This window comes from Hyperolius riggenbachi, chromosome 2, assembly GCF_040937935.1.
Source record: "Hyperolius riggenbachi isolate aHypRig1 chromosome 2, aHypRig1.pri, whole genome shotgun sequence".
Classification (NCBI taxonomy): domain Eukaryota; kingdom Metazoa; phylum Chordata; class Amphibia; order Anura; family Hyperoliidae; genus Hyperolius; species Hyperolius riggenbachi.
This window is the reverse complement of record NC_090647.1, coordinates 290,805,999-290,826,188: the sequence shown is the minus strand read 5'-3', so window position 1 is coordinate 290,826,188 and position 20,190 is coordinate 290,805,999. Positions and strand designations below refer to the sequence as shown.

At 40.8% G+C, this 20,190-nt stretch overlaps 1 protein-coding gene and 1 long non-coding RNA gene across 3 annotated transcripts in view; one reads left to right on the top strand and one right to left on the bottom strand.

The window, feature by feature from the left end:
- Positions 1–20,190, top strand: part of CSMD2 (CUB and Sushi multiple domains 2) — a 1,291,405-nt gene that overhangs the window by 237,654 nt on the left and 1,033,561 nt on the right. The window lies entirely within an intron of this gene.
- Positions 620–20,190, bottom strand: part of LOC137544340 (uncharacterized) — a 28,614-nt gene continuing 9,043 nt past the window's right edge. Inside the window, exons 2-4 of the long non-coding RNA XR_011025822.1 lie at positions 5,009–5,121; positions 2,144–2,306; positions 620–876 (exon numbers count right to left, since the gene is read on the bottom strand). This is a non-coding gene — a long non-coding RNA (uncharacterized lncRNA). The remainder of the gene's footprint in view (positions 877–2,143; positions 2,307–5,008; positions 5,122–20,190) is intronic.

Sequence of the window (20,190 nt, the reverse complement as noted above, 5' to 3'; positions counted from 1 at the left end):
AATCATAATCGCATGTAGTGTGCAAGAGGCCTGAAATTGTGTGTGGAGAAACACAAATTGCAGAAGTGGAAACTCAGCCTAACACAGTTTGCCACACTTAAAATGAACCCAAGGTGAGAGGGATATGGAGGCTGCCATATTTATTTCCTTTTAAAAATGACCAGTTGCTTGTCAGTCCTCCTGATCCTGCGTCTCTAATACTTTTAGCCATAGACCCCGAAAAAGCAGGTTTTATGCTTGTTCCAGGGTTTTCACTCTCTGACACTCTGACACTACGTATGCCAGAAGATCAACAGGACTGCTAGGCAACTGACATTGTTTACAAGGAAACATATATGGCAGCCTCCATATCACTTTCACCTCGGGTTCCCTTGAACTACCTGCATATTTTCTTGTAGGGACTAGTAGAGTTGTCTGAGAGGCTAAAGATGTGTTTGCCTTTTATAGGGAAATTTTAAATGTATATATTAAAATATTCACAAATTCTAGTACTCCTGCAACTTACACTGTCACTTATTATTTATTGTATCATTTTATTTAGTTTGGATTGTGTTGATTTGTGTCAAGATTATGCTATTTCATTAACTATTCTAAAACTCGGATGAACAAAATACCATAATGACACAGTCAGGAAAGCATTGTCATCATATTATTCAAGGAAATGCATCTCGTACATTCACTGACACCTTGTCTTGTCACCTTCTCTAACTAAGATGTTTTCTACGAGATGCTCAGATCTTGTTGTCGTAATCACCATCATTCTTCCTTCCTCTTGTATATCCTGAGTGTCTCTCAGCTGAGTAGCAAGAAGCTGCAGTATTTGATTGCCATACGCCTCACTGGCCGAATTCAGCCTTCAGACCCAAACCTACCAAGCTGTGAAACATATCTTTAATTATAGGGCATTAAAGTCGACTGAGAAGCTTTAACATGTCTGAACGCTTTCATGTTATTGCTGTTTTAATATACAATGTCATGCCTTAGTGCCCCGGCAAACCCTTATCAGTCTAATGACTCTCTGTGGCAATAGTGTGATTAATGTCTAGATATCTTTATCCTACTAATCTATACATACAAATAGAGGCATTACCCATGGGGCATTGCAATCAACAATGGGCAATTTAGATTTGTATGCAGGGCTTGAAAGTGATGCTTATTCAAGTAGACCAAATGAACATACTATGATTCTAGTAGATGAGCATCAAGTGAATTGACAACTTTTTGTATGGTCTGCTAAAAGTCAGACATGCGTCATTTGATTTCTTTTTAATAGATAAGACATTAGATTCTATAAAAATATTACAATTTTATGAAAATCTATTAAAACAATGGCACTCCTAATTGATTTTTGATTAGCATATTAATCAAGTATTGATCGTGGAAGTCCACTCTGAAGGCAACAAGCATGGTCGGAGAGGGGAATTGTGGGTATGTGTGTGTGAGTACAATCAACAGATGCATAGCTTTTTATTGCAAGAAGTGGCTGCTGTATGATTAACCCCTTCGCAGCTAAATAAAGTAAAACTTTGTTTGGCTGCTGGGCTGAATTTTTCCTGTCTCTGGGGAAGTGTGCCTTCCCCAGCCTGGCCAGCTCGGCAGAGTATGTGGTGGCGGGGTAGGGGTGGCAACAGGGAGAGCTGATGCATACCTGTCCGATCAGCTTCTTCTTCCTCCACGGCGGTGGTGGAAGACCTGCCAAGACAAAAGAGCCGCCGGTGGAGGAAGACAAGAAGCTGCCCAGTGCAGGTAAATATAGCTTCTTACTCCCATGCACTGGTTTGCCTGCACTAGGCAGCCAAACGAGTTATCCTGTTAGAGGGTTACGTTACACAAGCAGCTTCAAAAGACGTATCTCATTTGAAGCTGCTAAAAGGTTTATAGTAGGTCAGCGTTCTGCTAATCTAAAGCCAGGTCACACTGGGTGCTTTTCTGCAGCGTTTCAGTGCTTTGCTGATTGCCAGTGTTCTTGTGGTTTTCATTATTTTGCTGATGTCCTTGCGTTTTGCATGTCATTGGCAAATGCAGCAAAATCGCATGTAGTATAAAGCAGCTCTTAGAGACAGTGACAACACATTATACTGCGTAATGTGCTGCAGAAGATGTCTATATAAATACTAAGTAAATAAATAAAAAGTACACACACATTTGCGCCCGTATGTTTTTTGTTATACATGGATCACTTTTGGCAGTCATACAACTTTGCATTTATCCAGCTTTGCAGTATCCTTACGAGCAGATCGATATTTCATAATTACGTTCTTTGCTTGGTTTATTCTGTTCACAGGATCCAAACTCCCAACCATGCACTGTAAGAAATAAGTTATTAGTAAATGATTACTAAGTATTTTCTGATAATGTTGAAAATAGATTTTATGAAATAAACGTTTTTTTCAAATGTTGCAAATAAATGCTTAGACTTACTTACTAGCATAAGTAATGGAATGTTTTTCTTAAATGAATGTTAAAGAACAAGTAAACTTGCTAAAATTGACAGAGCACATAAATCACTATAAAACTGCACAAGTTCAGGTTGATATATTTAGATATAATTAATAGAATTACTGTATAAGACGCTACAACAATGTACAAAGAGTCATCTCCTTTACAGACCACATAGTTAAAGGACAACTGTAGTGAGAAGACTATGGAGGCTGCCATATTGATTTCCTTTTGACCTCTTGGTATCTGATTGCTGCTGCGATGCCATTTTTTTTAATCAATATATTTGTAATTTTTGTAAATAAAAAAGGCTATATATTTTTTTCTCCCTCCCCCTTCCCTCCCTCTCCCTGAGGTCCATCACTACAATCGCCTCTCATAGGAATTCGATTATGAGCCAACCAGATGGACAGCCAAGTGACCGGGTTGTACCCAGTACATCGCTGCGCTAGATCGCAGTGCTGTATAAATGTTTATTTCCTTTTTTTTAACAGCCTGCCAGTTCCGATTGTGGCTCACAGGCTGATCACTGGTCCCTGCTCTATTTATGAGCAGGGAATGTGCATGCATGCGCACACGCATTCCCTGCTAATCTCCGCCTCCAGGCCCTGACGCCAATTAGCATTAGGCCATTGCAGAGGAGTTAAGCAATACCAGTCGCCTGGCAGCCTTGATGATCTATTTGGCTGCAGTAGTGTCTGAATCACACCTGAAACAAACATACAGCTAATCTTGTCAGTTCTGACAATAATATCAGAAACACCTGATCTGCTGCATGCTTGTTCATGGTCTATGGATAAAAGAATTAGAGGCAGAGGATCAACAGGATAGCCAGACAAATGGTATTGCTTAAAAGGAAATACATATGGCATCCTCCACATACCTCTCACTACAGTTGTCCTTAAAAGTGCAAAATCCATATTCAAACACAGTGTGAGTCTGCCTCCGTATTTTAATGAAGTATTTAACTAAGGAGTAAAGATGGTCAGGGAGATGCTAATAATTATGGCCAGCAAGCAGCATTAATGCAAATTGTATGAGACATTGAATTGGACCAATCACAATTGGTGGAAAGGGCATTTGATTGGCTAATGCCAAGCTGTATACAGTTAGATAAGGTAGCTGGGCTAGATGGCATCCATCCTCAGCTGTTAAAGGAGCTGAGCTTAGTTATCCAAAGGTCCGTTTATTTAGTTGTTGTTTTTTTTGTAAGTATTTTTCAAGTAGGTTTGTGCCATATAATTTGGTATGCGCAAAAGAGAGACCTTCTGGATCTGGAGGTTGGGGACACGGATCCCACACGGGTTAAATTCCAGAATGGACGTTAGTCTAACTTATGACTCTGGTCTTTGATAGCCTGGCCTCATGGACCCTCGTTGGTGCCTAAGTCCTTATCTTTAATTTATAGTACTTACATATTTTCTTGTCATATTTCTTAGTGTGTCTGGACAAATCACATAGTATGTTATACCAGTTACTGTGTATGTAACATTTTATTATCATAATCCATGTTTAGGCTTTTGCCATTTTTAATGTGTGATTAGATTGTTGTATATTGCTTTAAGAATTGTGGCCATGCCTCCCTCCCTCCCTAGGGCGGGTGGATCTTGGTCTACTTAAACTGCTGCATTAGTATAGTGTGTCAGCTATGATTAAGGAGCCCTGAGCTCCGATACGCGTGAGCTTTTTAACATATTTTTGTATCCACTGATGTAACCAATAAATGGAGAACCAATTTTCACCCAGCCTTTGGTGTAGCGGAACTTTTTCTTCCATTGTCTACTGAGCTCCCTGGTTCCTGACTCCCTCAGGCTTTCAGTGTGTGGATGCTGCGGGTCCCTCCTTGCTTGTCCTATAATTTGGTAATGTTTTCCTGTTATTCTCGAAGTGACAAAAAAAAATCAGAACTTTGAAACTATATACTTTGTAAAGGTTAACATATGTTGGGTGTAAACTGTTAAAGGTATTCTATGAAATGCTATACAAAATTATACACAGTAGTAAAAATAATCTTATTTCGCATAACCAGCAAGGGTTTAGGTCAGGTCAGGTCTTGTTTGACCAACATCTTGAGTGTTTATGGTTAAGTGTTAAATGCAAATTTAGATATTGGGAAAACATGGATAGAGAACTGGCTAGAGAACAGATAGCAAAATGTAATAGTAAATGGATTGAACTTAAGATAGGAAATTGCTAGGATCCCACAAGGGCCAGTAATGGGTCCAGTTCTATTCAATATATTGTTCCAAGTACACCTGAATTGAAAGAAAAAGTGGCATACTTACCACACAGTAATAGAAAGCCACTGGATGGTGCTAAAGATTAAATGACCAATCATGTTAATAGTTGATAGAACTAGTTTTCTAAAATTATGTTTGGATTTTGTTGTCTGGTCAACTCAGTGGAAATTTTTAAAATACTTCTCATATGGGACATATGAAATTGTGCTAAACTGCAGCACAATTACATTATCAGGCTAAATTGTTCATTTCCAGAATGGACAGTAAAAAAATAAATTAAAAAACTCAAAAACTTAGCATTATCTTAATAATGAAAATAAAAACCTTACCTGTCAGGCCTTACAGGGAGGAATCAGAAAGAGATCGGCAGGCTGTTTTCTTAGAGGAAATGTTAGATCTGTCTACTATATACTGCATGCTGTGCCTTGCAGTAGACCTCTTTCTGCAAATAGTTAGAAAGTTAACAGTAGTAAGGAAAATCTTTGTTAATCCGATGAAAAACAGCATGTAAAATGTGAATCATTTTTAAAGTATAGACAATTTTAAACTCTATTAAAGCACTACGTGTGACTTGAGTTGTAGACTACTTAACAGAAGCATACTTGCTCAAGAGCTTCTATTTAAAGAAATAAAAAATACAGTATTTTAGTTTATATAATCCTTTCTATTGGTGTCAGGTATTTTTTTTAATAAGTTGCATACATACATCGGTAGTGGTAAGCTTCTGGATGGTTTCTCAATGCTTACTTCCTGTGAAGTGCAAGTATGATTGCTCACATAGGGGACGCATATTATGTAGCATCTATGGTTCTTTATACTTTAGTAACTGCTATTCTTTATGGTAACTGCTGATTGACTCAAACAGCAGCTTAATTCAGAGGAAAAGGGCTGTACAGGATGCTTGGAAACATATTTGGCCCATGATATTTTCTCCAACACTTTAGGCTGTAGCAGACACTGTGTATGGTGAACTGTATGTCTCCACCATATCTTCCAGGCAGATTGTCCCCAGTTTACTTCTCACTTGGCTTTCAGTGACTCTCACAATAGTTCTGAGCAATTTAAGCTTGGGTCTCGACAAGTAGGAGAATGATGGACAGAAGTGTCATACTGACAAGTCTCTGAAAACTGCTTAACCATGAATGGGGATTCATATAAATTAGTAGAAGTCATCAAGTGACTTTATAGCTGCTATAAACATAACAGACATTACAACATTAAACACAATTAAAACCTAAAAAAAAATGTTGGAATTGTCTTTATTCGATCAACAATTCCCTTAAAGATTTAGTCAATCAGGATACAGCTCCTGTCCTTACATCTGATACAGCTCGAGTCCCTACATTTCACAAAAAATAGGGTATATTGGCTTACAAAAACATGCATGGTTCTGTGAAAGCTTTCTAGGGATAGGAGCTGATTTGACTGCCCTTGTGTGGAACATATGCAGTTTGTCTTTGCATGTGTGAGTATGCAAAAGATAAATTACTGTTGCTTTTTGGAATTTTGCCAAACCCCTTTAGCATATTTGTAATTTAATGTAAATATATACATGTTGGATATGAGCCTGGACTTGTATTTTGTGAAGGCATAATGTACAGGCAGGGCATATAGCATGCCACTTTAGTAGTAGTAGTAAGGAGAAGTCAGTAAGGCTTACTCTTATTCTCCCTCACTACTGATTGGTTTCCTGTGTATGGTGGAAGTAGAATCAAATTTAACAGGCTATTGCCTCATATGTTACTAATGCATGCACAAATAATGACTTTCAGAAAGTCTATGTTTCTAGAAGCTGCAGATATACAGCGGAGGCAAAAAGAGACAACATAAAGGCATTCACGGTATTCTGTACCTGCTGTAATGTGACTGGCATTGGATGGATGGGCACGCTTGTGTGTGTGCTCAAATAATTATCAGAGATATCCACTGACAGAAATCCTTTGCTGACCCAAATAACATGTTAGTACTTCTAGCACCTCTTCCTGTGCAGCTATTATATTACCCTCTAATGCTTGAATGCTTTATTTTTATACAATATGCTGACTACAATGCCCTTCCACAAAATGCATAGTGTTTGCCCAAGGTTATTCCTATGTGTTACCTGACAATCCTAGTTGTGTTAAACTTGATCATTAGTGCTTGATGTTCAAAGTCAAGCATCTTGCATCGTCCTGGGGGGAGGGAGGGGATCTATTATTCTCGTTGTATTCTACCTCACCATCTTCGTAGCTATCCAGTGTCCCTTTTTATTCTCTTAACACAACTTCTCTGCAAAGTAGCCGTTTAACTCTAGCTACTTCCATGAAGGTAAACTCAGGCAGACTTTCAAGGGGATACATTCTGAATTTTGAAATAGTGCTTGGTAATTTTATGGACACTCAAGTCGATGTTTTTAGTACATAATCCATACAGTATGGATTGCTTGGTGGAAATTTCTTGTACTGTTAGAGAAAGGAAGTGAGTGGAATTGCGGTTGTCATGTTAATTGTGCTCTGAACTTGTTGACTGAGGTTTGCTGGTTGAGGATGCAGCTGGTGTTCTGATATTGATATTGAAGATAGGCAGTGAGTGTTTAAAAGCAGAGTAGACATGTTGTGTTGCTTTAAAGAGAGGAAGAGAATGCTGGGCCTTAATGATTTATTTTTTATTGATCTGCTGTGTGCTCAGCAGACCAACCATGGCTCAAATTAACTCGGCTACTTCTAAGGCTGCCCAAGATCAGCAGGGGAAACTTGTACATAGACCTTGCTGATATCCCTTATGCATTTTAAGTACCTATTTATCTGAGGAAGGATAGAACGACGCAGAGAGAATTATTTTTGCCTGTAAATATTGTTGACATCTAGATGAAAATTTCCTTGTTTAGCATTATGTCTTAGCTCACTTCTTGCACAGTATGGAACTGATCTATGTTTTGGTGAGGACTAAAGAAAACAAAAAACAAAACTGTTTCTTGCACAGAAGCAAATAGGACAAATGCCTACTATATACATGTTTTCAGTGCACACATAGTTTACAATAGGGGTATCTGCCATACATCTTTTCTTCTAGACTCTACCCCTTCTTATACAGCATGATTGCTGGGAAAGTGTCAGATCTAGGAATGTCACTTGGCCTATCCCCTCTTTCCCCTCATAAACTAGAAGCAAGCTGCTTAATACTGAATGCGGGAATACATCAAAATCCACAGGAGAGGTGTGGAGGTCTAAACTAAGACCTCTTGTCTATCAAACCTGATCGGCAGCCATGAGTGCCAGAGAGTAATGACCCTGGACTGACGGTGGGAGTGAGCGATGCGAACAATGAGGTGGGATTTCCAACCAACGTTTGGACAGTTTGGACAAGGTGGGGAGCAATTAATCTGGCACATGCATGGCAGCAGGGCTCAGAGGCATTGGCATACAGCCAATAATACACATTGGTAAGGACTTTATTTCCTGGTGGTATTTTGAGTGATGGAAGGTCTATTTCTCATATGCCTTGGTGTGTTGACATATGCTAATTACGATTGGAGGGGGAACAGTAATTTGAATTAAAGGGTGGGAACATGTATCATAGTACTTATAAGTCTGTCTTGCACTGTATTAAAGTGCTATCGTTCACTTATGTGTCTTGACAAAGGGGACCCCCTGTGGCCCTGAAACGGTTGTTGGTGACCAAAATTTATACTTGGTGTATTTTGTGAATAAACCACGTTAAACTTTCATGGAATGTGCAGACCTTTGGATTTATAAACTAAGACCTCCACACCTCTCCTCTTGAACAAGCCCATTGGTGAACTGGTTACAAGAGCCTGAGCCGTCTTTGACAATTTCAGAGAATACATACATTAAAAACTGTTAGCAAAATCAGTCACAGGCATGAAAGGGCAGAACAGCAACAACTGTTCTATGTGTATGTGTTGTATGTATATAATATGCTGTACAAAAAATTGCATCATAATTGCTATTCTATATACAGTACATATAATTTGTGTATACAGTATTTATTTGCACAGCAATGCAAAAAAATGGGAATTATAGAAAGTAATAACAATTATAATGAAACCTGTCTAGAAACTCTGGACCAATGATAAATGTTGTTCCAACTTTCTAGTCACCTTTCCTTGCAAATCCGTCTTTCTGAATTAGGTAATAGTATAGAAGTGACTTTTAGTATTTTGCATGTTGGTGCATGGACTGTATATAGAGCAAAGTCCCCATTGTCCGAAATTCAGGCAACCAGAAGTCTCAACTAATTGTCATGCCTTAGAGAGAATGGATACCATTTTTGGGGGTTTGGAGTGGTTTGCCAGTCTTAACATGCTCACCGCTTGTCCAGCAATGTCCTGTAGCTCCTAGCAGGCTTCTAGTGGCTTTCCGGCATCTGTACATGGCTCCTGGCATGTCAGGTGTCTCGCCCGAAAGCTGCAAGACATCGCTGGAGGAGCAGTGAGTATTTAATGCTACATGGGGGTTGGTTTGTGCTTTTTAGGCCGGTTGCTTAAGCAATCCCCTCAGATCCCTGGAGGATCCCTGCTGGTGCCAGATACTGAGGACTCTGCTATTATGTGCAACACAACCTTTGCAAGAAGAAAAATATACTTGTATTCCGTTTAATCATAAGCCACTACTGAAGGAAGGAGCGCAAAAGAACACAAGCCAGGACTGTGAGTCTAATAGCATTGCTGCAGCATATGATTAGTTAGTGAACAGTGTCAATATCTAGCTTATAACATATAATATTTTTGCCTGTATGAAAGGGAATTAGAAGGACAGAAAGCCCTCTGGGTGGGGGGGGGGGGGGGAGAAGTGAAAGGGCCCTTTCATGATTTATCCATTGTTCTTCTGCTCCTTTTCCATACATCACTTCCACAATAAAAATGTCTTGAACATGAAAGGCTGTGAAAAATGCTCATGAACTCTCCACCCTTGCAGCGCTTCCTATATGCAAACACATAATATGTGCTTTTATTGAGCTGTAACACAGTGTTTAGTAATGTACCCAAGCAATCTTACAATAGAAAACCACAGCATACATTTTTAACTTGTTTTCCGTAAGTAGGGAATAATAACATGTCGATAAAAGATATTATCTATCTATTTATCTATCAATCAATCACTCATCGCATTGTCTATCTATCTATCTATCTATCTATCTATCTATCTATCTATCTATCTATGTCTCTCTCAGGTAAAGATTTCAAAGCAGCCTTGGGTTTCAAAATGTGCTTTCAAGCTCTTTTTAAGAAAAACAAAGAAATGGCAATGTCTAGGACCACAGACTGAGTGGCTGGCCTAGAAAACGTGCAGCATGTGAAATACCTATCCTGCTTACTTTCCACCAAAACAATATGTCCAGCAGAGCCATCGGCACAAAGCTGGCAGAAACCTGTGGTACCCAGGTCCACACCCATCTACTGCCTGGAGAAGTCTGGCCAGATGATGTCCACATGGAATAATTATGGCTAAAAATCCATACCTTGGACATGGACAAAAAAGCCAAGCAGCTGAACTGTGCACGTAGGCTAAAGTAAAAAAAAATGAGGCAAACTTGCAGTGATGTTCTGCTGGGATCATCCTCCTATTCCCTCCTCTTCCTGTCCTATTCACTCCCCTTAAGATGAAAATCAAAATTTTCATGGTGTGATTATGGGGACCAGGCAGGAAAAAGGAGACAATCGGACAACACACAGAGGTATGTCCAGCATGAACATTTGGTGTATGTTCACCAAAAAGAAAAACAAGGAGTCCTGGAAGTGATAGTGTAGCCCAGACAGAGCCCCGATTTTAACATGTCTGGGCCTGAAACTGCATAAACAGACAGAAGGATCTAAGGGCAGCTTACATCCACTCATCTGTGGTTAGTTCACCAAGATCATAGACAAAGATAAAAAAGTGATGCAGTTCCACCCCTAGTACAGTAACACTCTACAAGCAGACAAAAATGCGGGGTTTTCAATGAACCAGTATTCTCTTATTTATTCTTCACATGTAAATCTCTTGAAATTGCGGACAAGACGTGTGGACATAACACCAGGCCTCCATTTCACATAAAAAGACTGCCTGACACGTGTTTTAAGTTCAAAAGCTGCTTCCTCAGAGGCACATCGTATACAAACATCCGTGGGCCTAGGGTAAACAGCACCGCAATCTAAGACCTGTCTTAAAGAGAAGCTGCTATAAACGGTGATCCAAAGCAGCCCTTTTTTCATATAATTTATTGAAGAAACATCTTTCATATCAATTCCAATACAATGTATCGCCATATTCTCTTCTTCCATTTTCAAAATTATAAAATACATAATAAACAAAAGAAAAGAAATACCATCCTCTATTCTCCTCAATCTTCCAATCAACACTCTTGCAAATAATTCAACATTATTAGGATTTCTTCTTCAAAGATCCCCCCCACCAATTACCATCCCAAGTACTAAAAAATTACAAAAAATTATAATTATAATTACAGGAAGCTCCCTCCCCTACATCTCCACCATATCTTCATACTCCTTAGTATCTAGAAATTATCTCAATTTTCCCCATTTAACAATAAATGCTTCTAATCTATCCTGCTGCAAAGCGATCTGATTCTCCATGCTCTTCATCTTATTAACCCTCTCAACCCATACTTTCAGGGTTGGAGAACCCTGGCATCTCCACTTAAACGGAATTAAACTTTTAGCCACAATAAGGAGCTCCAAAGCAGCCTAGACTTGTTTTGGATCGCCGTTGATAGCAGCTTCTCTTTAAGTCTTAGATTGCGGTGTTGTTTACCATAGGCCCACGGATTTTTGTATACAATGTACCTCTGAGGAAGCGGCTTTTGGCTGTGAAACACGTGTCAGGCAGTCTGTTTATGTGAAATGGAGGCCTGATCTTATGTCCACACGTCTTGTCCACAATTTCAAGAGATTTACATATGAAGAATAAATAAGAGAATACTGGTTCTTTGAAAACCCCGCCTTTTTGTCTGCTTGTTGTAGTTCTCCAAGATGTTGGCTAATCTTGTCAGATCTGACAAAAATGTCAGAAACACTTGATCTGCATATGCTTGTTCAATGTCCATGGCTAAAAGTATTAGAGGCAGCGGATCAGCAGGATAGCCAGGCAACTGGTATTGTTTAAAAGGAACACATTATGGTAGCCTCCATATCCCTCTCACTACAGTTGTCCTTTAAAATGTAAATACTGATCACTATGAAGATGAAAGGTTCTGTCAGCTGGTACACCTGCTGTCTCTTCAGATGTCTAAAGCTGTGTATAAAACAAAAGTTAAATTCTGTCTCATATGTATATAGATCAATAATGTCCTTTTACAACAGAACTTTGTTACTTCCTATATAGAATGAGGACCACGGAGAAAGCATCTTTTTCCCAGCATGTGGTCTGACATACTACAACATACTACAACAGGTTAAAAGCTCTCTTAGCTGACAGGTTGACTTTTGAATCCAGAGTTGTCATTATACAGTCTAAATTAAATAAACCTTGGTAAGAGTACATGCATAAATCTTCCATAAATTATCTAGTGGAGTGTAATTACTGGCATTTAACAAAGCATATGCAAAATATCTATGATGCCCTTTGGTATCTGGTTAAAGTCGATGTTTCCAGTTTTTTTCACAAAGTCAGGTAAACTCAGATTGCAGAAACAAGATTTTTTTGGGGAAGGCCAGCAAGTCAGGTAAAACAAGGAATAATGCTAAACTGGTTTATGTGTAATGTGCAAAACTTTGTACATTGCTAGAGATTTAACCAATATGGATTACTTTTCAATATGCAAAATTTACTAACGCATAGTCCTGATCTCAGTTGAATCCCCTCAGGGTTGTGTACTTTCCCACCCTTCTGAAGGACCAGTGTTGTGCAATAACCCACTGCTACCAATGGCAAAAAATTCTAAAACTTAGTCCTCACATTCAGAGACTTACCAAACTGGTGCAAAGCTTTCTTTGGTTCCAGAAAAATTGCAATGGAAAAGAATCGCTGCACAGCATTTGGTGATCATTATTGTGTTAAGACAGGACTCCAGTCCTCCTCAAGGGCCATATCCATGTCAGTGTTTGGGATAGACTGAAACATGGAAAAAATCTGTTCTACTTCATGGACCACACTTTTCCTGATTTAGTCCCAACAATTAATTTGAGCTGTGCAAAAAAATGTGTGAGGGCCTCGGCTCTGGACAACTGGAGTTGCATAGCCCTGTGTAGAATAGTCAGGCGCTAGCTTGACCTCCTTGCATTGCAGTATTTGCAAGCTTGCAAATGCTGCACCAGTTTAGCCTGCTGCTTTGGTGCCCTTGCTCGTGTGGTGCCCTAGGCCATGGCCTAGGTTGCCTTGTCCTAAATATGGTCCTGAGTGTATGTATCATAGTCTAGGGTCATTTTTTTTTGGGGGGGGAGCATTTTCTGGGATGTGGGAGGAAACCGGAGTGCCCAGAGGAAACCCAGGCAGATACAGGGAGAACATACAAACTCTGTGCAGATAGTGTCCTGGCTCCAGTCCTCCTCAAGGGCCACATCCATGCCAGTGTTTGGGATGGACTAAAACGTGCAGAAATCTGTTCTACTTCATGAACCACACTTTTCCTGATTAAGTCCCATCAATTAATTTGAGCTGTGCAAAAAAATGTGTGAGGGCCTCGGCTCTGGAGGACTGGAGTTGGATAGCCCTGTGAAGAATAGCAAAGCACAGTGTGAAACTATACTGGTATCCAAAATACTTCATGTATGTGCCTCTAAAGCTATATTTACATATAGCAATACTTGCTAGAGATGTCTTTATTAATATGCAGAAGGGGAAGAAAAGAGAAAACCTCCTACAGAGTAGTAACACAATATGCCTCCTTTCGATCTATTTACATTGCGTTTAGAAGCATAACTAGGGGGGAACAGCCCAGGTGACTGCAGGGGGACCCAGAGGTGTGTGGGGGCTCCAACTACTAACCTTCCCTTTCTCTGATACTCCAGATCAGGTGTTTTTGTGGCTACATGTGTTTTGGGTGTGAAGATCCTGATGGCCACACTTGTTTTATGCAAGATGGGCCCCCAGGCTGTGAGCGTCACCAAGGGGAGGCAAGAACAGGATTTGTGAACATTAACCTGCTGAGCGGTCTGGACGAGCTCAGCTCGTCCAACACCGCCAGAGGCTGCCGCTCAGGCCCTGCTGGGCCGATTTGCACCAAATAAAAAGCAGCACACGCAGCCGGCACTTTGCCAGCCGCGTGTGCTGCCTGATCGCCGCTGCAGCGCGGCGATCCGCCGCGTGCAGCGGCGAAAGAGGGTCCCCCCAGCCGCCCGAGCCCAGCGTAGCCGGAACAAACAGTTCCGGCCAGCGCTAAGGGCTGGATCGGAGGCGGCTGACGTCAAGACGTCGGCTGACGTCCATGACGTCACTCCGCTCGTCGCCATGGCGACGAGGGAAGCGAAACACGGAGGGCCGCTCATTGCGGCCTTCCGTGTTATCTCTTGCCGCCGGAGGCGATCGGAAGATCGCCTCCGGAGCGCCCTCTAGTGGGCTTTCATGCAGCCAACTTTCAGTTGGCTGCATGAAATAGTTTTTTTTTTATTTAAAAAAAACCCTCCCGCAGCCACCCTGGCGATTTAATCAGAACGCCAGGGTGGTTAAGGGGGCACATAAACATCTTGCTGGGGGGGGGGGGGGGGGGCATGATTTGTAAATATACGCCCTGATTGCATTGTGATGCAATTGCTAAGCATTTGCATCATAATGCAATCAGAAGTTGGAAAGGTTTATTTAGATAGCGGATTGCTGGTTACCCATTAATTCCTCCCTAAACTGTCAGATTATGTAACGATCATCTGATATTCTGGTTTTTTTTTGGGGGGGGGGGGTAGATTTAGTAAAAGGATTCAGATATTATTGTTCTTGTTTCTATGTTGCATCTTTTTCAATTGTATTCCTTTCTCATAACTATGAAACACAAGCATTTGATCGCAATACTGTTTCTCTGGTTTTCCATCATAGAGCTATTAGAGTATCAAAATCTATTTTCCTAATAGTTTTCAATTCTTTTTAAAAGACATGGAAGTAACTTTTGCTGTTTTCATGTTGGCCATGTGCCCGTTTTATGCTTTCCTTGGCCAGGTGTAATCCATTATTCTGAATGGATGACTCTAGGTCAGTCTCTGCGGCCTCACACAGCACATGCCAATGCATTTCAAGAGTAAGTAAATACATAATGTTCAGATTGTGTACAGAGACCATCTTCACTTCTAGCTTAGTATGGATACTGGTGGCTGATTTCAAAACAAATTCCACTTTCATAAAACAAAACTAAACAAAAATGTCATAAATTATGATGGGAGCAAAGATGGCAATCTGTTTTTCGACAAAATTCTTTCCACTTCAATCTGCAGCCAGTAAATAATTTCCAAAGCTCTTATTAAAGAGCTCACATTATTATTTATTACTGTGTATATTGTCTTGTCACTTAACTGTCCCTTGGGGGGCTCACAATCTGATCCCTACCATGATCATATGTACATATCATGTAGTGTATGCATGGCCGGGGCCGGATTTGTACTCTTTGCTGCCCAAGGCCACTGTCACCAGCCACCCCCCTTCAGTATAGGTAGACAAATGACCCCTCCCCACTTTCCCTCTAGTATAGGTAGCGTAATGACTCCCCAGTATAGGTAGCCAGATGACCCCTCCCCCTTTCCCTCCAGTATAGGTAGCCAGAGGACTCCCTTAATCCGCCCCCACCCCCTTTAGTATAGGTAGCCAGCTCATTTTCACACCGCAGCAGCCATCGGTGTCACTCATTTCTCCACTGGTCTCCAGTGCAGGACCTTCCTCTTCCTTTATGTCTCCAATGCTGCCCAAGTCCTTAGCTGCCGGCCACAATGCAAACGTGCACAGAGAGCAAAGTGGCTGCTGCACAGTCGGCTAGCAGCAGAGTACCGCAGTCAGGTGCTAGCTTGACCTCCCTGCATTGCAGCACTTGCAAGCTTGCAAATGCTGCACCAGTTTAGCCTGCTGTTTTGGTGCCTTTGCTCTTGTGGTGCCCTAAGCCATGGCCTAGGTGGCCTTGGCCTAGATCCAGCCCTGAGTGTATGTATCATAGTGTAGGGATTTTCGGGATGTGGGAGGAAACTGGCGTGCCCAGAGGAAACCCAGGCAGATACAGGGAGAACATACAAACTCTGTGCAGATAGTGCCCTGGCTAAGATTCAATTTGGAGACCTAAAGCTGCAAGGCATAGTATGCTCACCACTACACCACTGTGCTGCCCACATCTACAGCTCTCAAATTGCTTTGCTTTGCAGCCTGAACCACAGTACTGTGTGTATTGTTAAAACTGTCCAGAAGCATGGACTTTACCCATTTTCAGCACCTGAACTAATCCATTGCCTTATATTTGTAGTATTGTCTCGCACATACTAATGGATCAAACCCTTTAAGAGGAGTGCAACAGCTGCAAAAGAGGGATGATGCCCTCTATGCAGTATTCAATAGAAGGAAGAGCTGGCTCATCCAAAGTAAATCTTTATTGGTTCCATGTAAAAGCATATGGCCAACGCTTCTGAGCCACATAGGGCCCCTTTATCAAGGCAATGTTTGCTCGGAGGCAAAAATCTGTATACTACTGTGCAGAAATTCCTACATAGGAAATGGGAGTAAATCTCCTCTGGACACTCGCAACAGTGATGTGTAATCCTCTGGGATCAGCAGCCAAACGCCAATTCCAGCGGATTACACATCGCTGTTGCGAGTGTCCAGAGGAGATTTACTCCCACTTCCTATATAGGAATTTCTGCACAGCAGCAGGCAGATTTTTGCCTCAGAGCAAACATTGCCTTGATCCTAAGTGGCTTCAAAATGTTGGCCATATGCTTTTACATGCAACCAATAAAGATTTACTTTGGATGTGCCAGCTCTTCCTTCTATTGACTATTCCATTGCCTAGCAGCAAACTGTAACACTTCTATTTACCTACCTACACATGCAAAATTACTTTCACCTATGGTATTCAGGACTCCACCCCTCGAGTAACAGTTCAGAACCCAATGCTGTGTGGATGCAATACTAGCCTCTGGGCTAGTGATTCTTTCTGTTGCTATGAAAAGGGGAGGAGGGTAGATGGCTGACAGGGTTCGTAGAAGAACTATGCCTGAAGCCTGTACTCGGACATGATTATTCACCATGCTGATCACTCTCCAACACACTGAGGAGCTTTTATATTTTCTATAACTAATAGGTATATTTGCAAGGGATTCTTATACAGCAGTATTGCGGTTGCACAGTGATCCCCAGCATAACCGTTGCAATTTGGGCCAAATTCACTGCTGTGGAAACATAGGTACATTTTTAATACCAATGGGTCTGTCATATAACCGCATTTAAAAAAACATTTTTCCTATCGTACAAGGTTTTTCCCTACTTGCTCTTACTCTTCTCTTTTACATGCTTAACACATTTGAGGATTATAGCATGTATTGGGGCTTTAACTGCTAAAGTTGTTGACATTGACTTCAATGCAATCCGCAAAACTGTTTCAGTGAAAATTCGTGGAACAACACAAAGTTTGAGAGAATTGTTGTGAGACTGCAAGAGGCATTCTCACTAATCTTTAATCTTTACCACTAAAACACAAATAAAGAGCTAATGCAATGACTAGAGGACACATGGGCGCATCAGATCCAGGGGCCCTACTTTAATCACAACCCCTGCGCCCCGTATCGCGTCACCATTGTTTACTACAGCATACCATATGTTTGTGATGTAGGGTGAGAAGGACAATGATTACATTTCTCTGAACATCAGTGAAGCGGCGTACATCCCTTATGCAGTCATCTTGCAGCAATGACTGTGACGTGGTTACTGCAATATAATTAGGTGGAAAAAAAAATCTCATGATGCATTTTTTCTCTCTTCTGTTCTACAAGCAACTAAATATCAATTTGAAATGTCTCTGGGACAGCTGGTTCTATGACAGAATGGTTAATTATGTTTCTATCTCGCCAGGAGAATATCCACAGACTAGTAATCAATAATGTCAAAAGGGAATACTGTTCGCTTCAGGGCATCTCTGCCAACTGATTTTCTGGGTGATTTTATTTTTTGCCTTTGCTGCCTATTTACTTGAAATTGGAATCTTCTATATACAGTGTTTTAAAATCAACAATATAAGAAAGCAGTGACTTGGCAACTGTACAGTTTCAAGCACAGTGATGTGTTTTCTGAAAAGGCATTGAAATGCCTATATGAGCGAAAAGATTAATGGTACGCACTTTTAGTCAATATGTGGCAGAAGATGTGTTGATGAAATGCAGCCAGCTTGGCTTCTCTCTTAATATTTTTGTAGTAGCCAATCAAGCCACTCTGAGGGAAGGACAGACTGAGAGCAAAGATTTCTGCACTATAATGTGGAATCATACATTAAAGTGAGGAATGTTTTGGTAGGTGATGGTTCAGGGGCTTGGAAATGCATGAAAACCTATATATAAAGGAGAACTACCTTTTGTAATTTGATTAGTTATAGTAACAGGGGTGTAGAGAATGTGTTGTGGTTATTTACACTGCAATTGTTTGTGAAAATGACACTTTTTGGACTCAAATCAGTTACTTGTGTGTAGTTTGGGGTTTATTTCTGCTATTTAAAAAATATATATATTTTTTTTTTTAACTCAAATCAAAACCTTTTGGTAATTTTTTTTGATCATCCATTTTATTGAACAGCATTAGTTTGTCTAATACAGTACTGTGTGAACTTTTTTATTCTATTTATCATTTAGTTACACGTCTAGATCTAGACCAGATATTTTTACCTGGTTTAGGCAAAGTCTGAGGTCATCATCTTGTTGTTACACATGTACGTCAACCAACCAAAACAACCAACTCACTAAAATACTAAGTGGGAAAGCTAAACAACAAACTGCACAACATGTCTGCATCCAAAAGCAACAAAGTTGTTCAAAGACTTGTACACCTTTTCCAACGTGCATGATAGTTGGGCAGGTTGATCCACTGGTTGAAACTAGAAAACATCTTGTTATCAGTTGGTCGTCTGGTTGTTTGCCAGCCATACACAGGCCAATTATCTTCCAAAAGACCAAGTTTAGAAGATAGCTGGGCAGATTTTTGAGACATGTAAGAGCCTTTAGGTATGATCATAATCAGAGATCAGTCTGAGTTAAGGCTCGTACACACGTCCAAACAATCTGCCCAACAATCATCTAAACTTGATCGGTTGGAAGACAGTTGGGCATGTGTCCAGCTGGCATACAACAAGATGACTGAAAGACACACAATTGCTCACTCCCAGCTCTAGAAATTTCCTACCTTTATCTGATCAGTAGACACCTGTCAGCCAATCGGATGCACAGTTATACACCCTTTGCCTGCCATACCAAATCTAGCAGGAATTGCATAAATTAGGCAGCATTCAAGTGGGAGGCTTTGGTTGGATGTTGCTAGTAGGACCACCCCATGCAGGCATTCCTCCCACAGGGGTCCCTCTCTAACCAATCACCTGTCACCCACATCCTGGAAGCTGCAAAAAAGAATTTAAAACCACAAACACTGGTTCATACAACAAGATTACCAACTGATAACAGGTTGTTTGCCAGATCCATCCGGCAGATCAACATGCACAACTGTCTTGCAGGTTGGCCACATGTGTACAAACCGTTTGAATGCGGACATGTTGTGCAGGTAGTCATTTAGCTGGCACACATAGTATTTAATTGAGTTGGTTGTTTAGTTGATTGGTGTGTTTAAATACTTGTCATGTAAACAACTTGTGGTGCATTTTGTCATGTTGTGAATTATGTTGGACATGTGTATGAGCCTTGAGGGCCTGAGCCCACTCATGCAACTGTGTCCACTTTTCAGTTACACATCAATGTTACAGATGCTGAAAAGCGGACACAACTGCATCAGTGGGCTCAGGCTCTAAGGGTTTGTTTCCATCTCACACGCTTTCAGGTGTGCTCAGGGAAATCCGATCGCAGGGACAGCAGAGAGTGCATAGACTGCACTGTCTGCTGTTTCCATACATGTGCTGCAATTCACTTTTCAATCGCAGGGCATGGTTGCCTGCATTTCGGGGCGATTACGCCCACAATCCCATTAAGTATAACGAATGGGATCGCAAGCATCGGCTCAACGCAGAGCACTAAGGAAGTCAAGAGTTAGAAGATCAAGTAACAACCAAGCATTGTAAGATGAAGTTGCTCCCTTAAAATATCTCTCAGCACTGTGCCACCGACCACAAGAAATAGCTGCAGGACTTTCAGATCTTCAGCCAACTTCATATAGAGTACAGCACACCAGACAGAATGCTATGTCTTTGTCTTTCTTAACCATTTTTTGCAAACTTAATTTTTTTGAGATCCTCTCAATATTCCTATTACATTTTCTGTAAAACCACTTATCTTTGCCTGCTAATGGAAAATAAAGATTTCTTTTTTGCTGCTCGGAGAAGGCATATTCTGAAGCGCTTCAGCTCTTTTATTATACTTGATTTTGGACCTGTGATTATACTGCAGCAATTTTCTGAACATTTC